The sequence below is a fragment of the Camelus ferus genome, chromosome 20 (genome assembly GCF_009834535.1).
Source record: "Camelus ferus isolate YT-003-E chromosome 20, BCGSAC_Cfer_1.0, whole genome shotgun sequence".
Lineage (NCBI taxonomy): Eukaryota > Metazoa > Chordata > Mammalia > Artiodactyla > Camelidae > Camelus > Camelus ferus.
Window position 1 is genome coordinate 5,544,397 of NC_045715.1, and position 7,983 is coordinate 5,552,379.

Sequence of the window (7,983 nt, forward strand, 5' to 3'; positions counted from 1 at the left end):
TTACTAGCTTATCATGCTTTTTTCTCCATCACCAAGCTCCTTGAGAGTCTATATTCAAGATTCCTCCTTTCTCCTGCCCATTGACTCCGGAATCTCCTGATGCATGCCTTCAGCCCTTAGTAAATTACTAACGTTTCTCCTCCAAGGTCACCAATAACATCTTCGTCACGAAGTCCAAAGGCCGTTTCTTATTTTGTCATCTATTTTTTGAGCTCTGTGTTTTAATGTTGGAACTTTTAAGAGGAGTTGACTGCATGTCCTTGACTGTGTTCTCTTTCCCCTCAGCCTTCCCCTCTGCTCCACTCTCCTCTCCTGCTTGGCCTCCTTCTCCTTTTCTTATTCCTCTCTCCCATCACCTCCTAAGTGGGGCCATTTAAGGACCCGTTGTTTTCCATGTTACAGTTCTCCCTACACTCTCTCCCTTGGCAAATTTACCTGATACAGAACGTCAGTGACCGTCCAGGTGCCTGGCTCTCCAGCTGTAACTCCAACTCTGATCTGAGCTGTTGTGAGCTTGGGTCCCAGAGCAGCTGCCCCACAGGAGCCTCTAACTTAACGCGCATCCAGCCCTACGTGGTCCTCTTTCTTCTCCACCCTGCCGCCTTCCTGATGCGTCACATTTTTACCAAAGACACAATTCTCTGTGCTACCCAGCACTGAAGTCTTAGGGCTACCTCTGCCTCCAATGGATGATCAACCATCCTGGCTTGTCCAGGGTTGAAAGATTACTCAGGAGCAGGACTGTCTGTGCTGGAAATGCAAGGGTTCCTGGCAAACCCGGATTGGTCATCTTCCTCCCCCTTTGTGCTCCGAATCCAATCATCCACCAGTTTGCTTCATTTCCAGTCCCATGACATTTCTCAAATTTGTCTCTTTCTTTTCTCCCACCCTCATTTCTTTCTGTGTTATCTCATCAGGTCTCTGGTAACAGCCTCCTAATTGGTTTCCCTCCTTTCGGTCATCCTTCCTTCCTTCCATCCATCCCAAGGCCCACTACTTGGTAGTCTTCCTATAACTCAGCTTAATCTTGTCCCATCTTTACTCAAAAGATTCCCTGAGGTCTTGGGGAGGAAACAGAATTCAGATTGGTAACAAAACGCAGACAGATACTTTGAAGAGTGAAGTCACAGTAAATGTCCTATGGGACAGAGGAGTTTTGTTTCTATCTCTTCTGAGTCCAGAGGTCACAGGCACCAACCGAATCGTCTGATCTGAGAAACGACTTAGGCTTGCGGTCATTAGCATGGGAATTCGGCCAGTGACATCTTTTATGCATACCACCGCCCCGCCCCTGCCACCTGCTCTTTGTGCTTTGCTGGCGTTCCTCCCCCTCCTCCGTTACTAGCTGTTTGTGACCAAGGACCAGTATTCCCAGGCATTATTTTGGGGAACTATTTCTTTATATATATATATATATAAAGATTAGATATTAGATAACTAGATAGATAGATATTTCTTTATATATAGATATAGATTAGATAGATATCTATCAAGAGGCAGCAACAGAGAGAAGCAAGATAGCCATCAATTTAAAAAATGAAGTCCCTCCCTCCAGAGAGTATCCTCTTCCTACTGCTTCCCAAGGCGAAGCTCCTGAAGCTACTTTACACTCTAGCTTGCATTTTAAACACTCTGTTTACCTTAGAGTAGTCATAATTTATTCTGACAGTCACGAGCAACCACGTTTGATTCAGATAAAACCCAGTGCTGGCTTGTCGATTCGTGCCTGTATTCACTGCTTAGACATATGCAAGTTCCCACTGTTTAGCAGGTATTCCAAGAGGCCCCTGATATCACTTACATGTGGAATCTGAAAAAAATGACACCAATGAACTTATTTATAAAACAAAAAGACTCACAGACAGAGAAAACAAACTTATGGATACCCGGGGGGAAAGGGGTGGGGGGGATAAATTGGGAGTTTGGGATTTTCAGAGACAAACTACTGTATGTCAAATAGATAAACAACAAGGTCCTACTGTAGAGCACAGGGAACTCTATTCAATACCTTGTAATGGCCTGTAATGAAAAAGAATATGAAAGGAATATATATATATATAGCTGAATCACTGTGCTGCACACCAGAAATTAACCCAACATTGTAAACTGACTGGACTTCAATAAAAAAGAAAGATGCTCTCTCTATCATTCAGGAGCTGGGGAAAACTGTATGCTAACCAGCAATTGTAAGAGAATGTCATAGACGCTGAAATAAAAATGTGCCATGGGTATTGTGGGAACAACAACAAGATTAGTTACACAGCCTCCCGATCATGTAGTCCATATGGCCAAATAACCCAAATGGAAGAGCAAAAATCAGTTCTCCATATGACATCGATTTGTCCTCTTAAATTGGACCCTTAGCTGTCGGTGCTCCCCCGCTCTTTGGCTAACACATGGAGATGAACACAACACCAGCCTTCAGTGAGGCTAGTAAGGTCTGTAGAGGCCAGGCTGGGTAGGGTCTTGGAACACAGGTCTATGCAGTGCTTGTGTAAACAATTGCATAGAAATCTGTTACCATGTGGGACTGAAGCACTTTGATATAATTTCAGCCTGCAGCTCTTGTTAGGAAAGACTTGCGAGGTTCTCCGTTATGGCGCATCACGTTGCCTTGTTTTAGCTGATGTTTGCTAACACGGTTTTTTCTGATGGGTCTGGCAAACCGTAGTTTATGCTGAATTCAAGGAGTTTTGATTTCAGCCTCTTTTAGATGCTAGAGGGAGTAGTAAGCCCATGGTTCACTTTGTTCTCCTCCGTAGCTGTGGACATGGATATGTTTGTTTTGAACTCCCTATGCCTGTTTCCTGACTCTTTTAAATGAAGGTAGTGACTTCCATGTAATATTGCCTAAGGAGCACTTAGTTCCAAGCCTCATACATAATGATATGTAATTGTTGGGATGATAACATCAGATCTCCACTGAGAAGAATTCCCATCCAATACCTGGTCTCTGGTCTCAACCAAGTCTGCAGCACAACCGGGTCTCTTTTTCCTTATTCTGTGTCGTAGCATCTCCCACTCTTCTCAGAACATCTTCTAAGTGTTCACCATTCCTGTCCAGCCCCCACCGAACCCTGGTACCTCTCAGTCTCAACAAACAACCTTGGCGTCAGGAGGGAGCTGCTGGAGCTTCGGGTCATCCCCAGCTGGAGACACACCTGTGCCCACCTGTACCACTTATTTCCAGGCTTGGAGGAAGAGGAGTCTTTTCTGCTCGAGGCCAGCTTCTCTGTTTGGGCTTTTGTTTCCACTGCTTCCTGTTTCACTGGGGCTCAGCTCCTCAATTATTTACGTTTCTCCTTCTCTTTCTCACAGGTGCTTTCAGCCTATAAGCATGCTCGGCTCCCTCCCTTTATATATTTGTAACTTCTTTTGTGATCTCAGTCTATCTATAGGAACAGTATCATCTACCCGTCACATGCTTACACACTCATCGCATACATACATAATGCATGCATGTATAGTCACTTAGACAGATAGACAGAGAGGTAGAAGGGACTACATTTAGATAGATTTCCTGGAACTCACAGCACAATCTGGTTAGTAGTTGCCTCTCCTCTTCCATCTAAAACCTACTCTACTCTGGTGTCCTCTGAAAATAGCTGTCATTCCATGACTTCCTAATTGGCAAATTCAAGGAAATCTTTCATTCTTCATCCTAATTGATTCCATCAACTCTTCCTGCTTTAAAAGGGATGGTTGCAGTAGGAGTCTTCAAGGATGTGTAAGAGACTCTAAGTCACAGCCCACAGCACCAGTAAACGATCCAGCATACAGACTTTGGCGTCGCAATGCACGGCTCAGATCCCAGCTGCCACTTCATAGCTGTGGGATTTTAGGTGAACTAATTTAATTTCTCTCTGCCGTAGCTTTCCCATTTGTATAAAATAGATGGTAATAGTAAATTACTCATAGAATTGTATATATTCAACGAGTTAATAAAGAACAGAATCTGGTAACATGGTGTATGCTAAGTAATTCTTAGTTACTATTCCTTTACTTTTTCTGAAGTAAGCTTATTCAAAAACATATACTGTCATCTAGTCAATAGAAGTACAATCAAAAGAAAGCATTCTAGATGGGAAGCTAAATATGTTTACACACACACTCATATACAGACATATATTTACACACACACATACTACCTATTTTCTATTTTATTCATGAAAACTAAATAATAAAACTAGAAAAACACAGAGTTAAATATAATGTTTTTTAACACAATTGTGAAATTCACTTTAAATACAAAATAATTCTTGAAGTATAAAATATATAATACCTTCTATTTAAAGATTATTTAGGTCTGAATTCCAGATGATATTAACAAGAGTTGGAAGTTCATGAAGTGGTGGGATGGGAGAGCTAAAAAATTTTAAATTTCTCATCTCATGTTTGACAACCATGAGAAATAAATAAATTAGGAATCCAAAGATGAGTTTAGAAGAATAAGGTATTCTCCGTTCACAAATGAGAAAGTCATTCCTTCCCCACTCACAGTGTGTTCCTTCCACAAATGAGGTAAATCACTATGTATTGCTCCTCATACACAGACAGGTTTCCCAGATGTCTAAGAGTACCTAGTCCTTTTTTTTTTTTTTAACAGTGTCCCCAAAACTTTACTGCCACAAAAGCATGAATGAATGAATGAGAAATAAGGAATTTGTTCAAGAAATTTAAAGAGGAGGTGGGGGGAGCAGATTTACATCACAGAGCAAACAGTTTAATAAACCCCAGCTGAATGCCATGCATCGAATAGGAGTTTTCCTCTTCTGGACACTTTGTCCCCATGCAGAGCTCAGCTGCTTCTTCCTGTTCCTCCTTTCCAGTAAATCCAGTGTATGTTTCCAGTAAATACCCGCTTCCTTCGTCCACAGTGGGGGAGTGCCTGAGGCACACTTTGACCGTTCAGTGGGCTTGCCGAAGCATCTTCTCTGTAAGGCTGTGCACTCTGTCTCTCTTTCATAGATCATCCATTAAGAATAGATATTTCTCATATAGTTAATTCATATATACTTCTGCATGGAATATATGTGTATACACATGAAAAAGTGTTAGGAAAAACAGCAAATGTTAGTGTGGTTGTCTCTGGGTAGTAAGACTACACATTATTTTCTTTTCTATAATATGTAATTTCCAAACTTTCCATAATGCATTTGTACATTTTTAATCATAAAAAGACATTAACTTGTTTATCTATTTTATATATATTAGTTCGTATCTGCAAATCTTGTTCATACTGTACAGCACAGGAGACTACAGTCAGTATCTTGTAGTAACTTATGGTGAAAAAGAACATGAAAACAAATCTATTGTATGACTGAAGCATCATGCTGTACACCAGAAACTGACATGTTGTAAACTGGCAATACTTCAATAAAAAATATATGTATACAAAAAAAGACATTAAAATTTAAAGTAAGTTCTACCCACATTTGTCACGTCACATCCCCGTTTAGAACTGTCCAGTGGTCTTTGACTGCTTGCAGGATCCACCCTGATGCTTCGTGCAGGAGCGTCCCCTCGTTCCGTCTCCCACCCCTCTCTGACTTGTAGTTCACGTCCTAATAATACCAAAGGGGGGGTTTTGTGCACACACCATGCTGGGCCATGTCTCTTTGCTCACGTGCTGACTCCACCCAGGATATGGGATCCCTTCCCCCGGCTACTTCTGCCACCTTCCACCCCTCCGAGCAGACAGCAGTGCCCGGGAACCTCCCTGGGGCAGCCGTCCCTGAGGCCTCTCTGCATTTTACCCCGGGAGTGAAACCAGGTGTGCTTCTGTCTCTCCCCTCTAGGTGTAAGCTCCCTAAAAGCAGATGCCATATCTTACTCACCTTTATATTAATAGCTTCTAGAAATGCTCCTCCAACATGACCCAAGCTGCAAAAATGGAAGTAAACTCAAGTGACACTGGTGAAAGTGTGTTAGCCATCAGGGCGTGGGCGAGATGGGAAGACGCTTCGCATAAAAGACTCTTTTCTCTATTCTGTGTGTGCTCGAGAAACCAGTTTGGTTATTCAAAGCACCAAGGCCTAAAAATATCAGTCTTTGGAGAGATGAAGCGGGTTTCATTAATCGAAAGTGTTACTTCCCGCGCTGTGGCTCTTTGGTGCTGGCCCTCCTGTCGTTCACAAGCACGGGGGAAAGTTGGGAAGAACGTAACATGTGAACTGACAGGATGTTAAACTTCTCTTGCCAGTGTGCTTAGGAGACTATCCTTTGCCAAAACTGCTGAGCACAGATAAAATACTTTGCTGCTCTTTGAATCACCCTAATCTTGAAAGCAATTAAGCGTGCTTTGATAATTGAATTGATTTTTCCTTCCTCATTGAGGAGCACTGACATCGACTGGGGAACCAAAGGAAAATCTCTTGAATATCATTAAAAATTAGCTTTATTGAACAGCTTAGCATATATTCCAGATACGTTTTTAAAGTGCACTCACAAAGCTAAGGCAAAACTTAAAATGCAATCAAGTGTGCCACTACCTTATCATATCCTAGTTAAAAAGGAATGAATGATTCTGGACACTTTTTTTTTTTAATAAAGGAAAAGTGTAGTTTTTTTAATCCCCATTTCCATATGTAACTCAAAAGCGGTTCAACTAATCTGGCTCAGAATTGTCTAGAATTGTTGTCTTTGGCTAAGACTAAGAAGGAAAAGTTTCAACAGAAAGGCAATTACTGCTAAATGTGTCAGGATTGTTAGAGTGGATGGGGCTTATCAGCCACATTACAACATTACCACATTAACTACAGACAGAGAAATTATATTGCTGCTCTGGGCTCAAATGGCAGACCCACAGAAGTGATCATTATTGTTGCAAAATTGCAGAAACCCATAAAGAACTTGCTACTATAGATTGAATGTTTGCATCCTTCTAAAACTCATATGTTGAAAACTCAACCCCAAGGTGTTAGGAAGTGAGGCCTTTGGGGGGTGATTAGGTCATGAGGACAGAGCTCTCATGAATGAGATTCGTGCTCTTGTAAAAGAGAGCTCTCTTGTCTCCTCCATATGAGGACACACGAGAAGCTGGCCATCTGCAAACCAGAGGGGGTCCCTCCCTAGAACCAGAATTTGCTGGCACCCTGATCTTGGACTTCCAGCCTCCAGAACTATGAGCTATACATTTCTGCTGTTGATACGCCACCCAGTGTATTGTGTTTTGTTACACAGCCTGAATGGACTTAGACATGGTTTGATGCAACCCCTTCCCACACCCTGGATGGCCAAGGCTGCGATCTTGGCAGAAGTGCTGCCCCTGGAGGAACCTGTGGCACTTTGGGCTCGTTTCCTTACTCCATGTGTTTGCTGGGTCCACTCAGAGTGTCTGTGCAGTATCCCTTAAATGGTACCCAAGGTTGCTTTGGTTCCTCATCTTTGTTTCCTTATGAAACTTTCTTCTGATATTGCTTCAGAACACCGGTGATTCAGAATTCCATTGATTCTGAATTCAGAAAACTAGGAAGATTGAACAGCCAGACTTCTTTTCACAGAAACACACGCTACTAATTCATTTTCATAACCAGAACTTGGAGGCACTGAAGAAACCATGAAACACTTCACTGAGAGGCAGCAAATCAAGATCTTAGGGTGAGTTTTGGTGCTAAGATAGTTTTTGAGTTTATTTGCTTTGAAAATTGGTAATCCTCAGATGGTATAAACTTTCCTTCATGTTCATTCAACCAACCCAATTTCCTGATGCCCAAAGAATCTAGACAAATGATCATTTGTTGTACAAATGTTAGAAATTTCACTTTAAAAGTTGAACTGCATGACTGTTGAGTAAGAAAATATCTGTTAAAGAATCTAAATGAGCAAAATTAAATGATAGTATCTTCAGTTATTCTAATTTCATAAAAGAAAGATATAATTTGGTAGGGGGACTCTTTAATAGCCTTCCCTGCTACCTCAGCAGCAGGCAGTCTTGGTGTGCTGAGGGGATATTGGGCTGGGCTGGGTTTTTGACATTTTAAA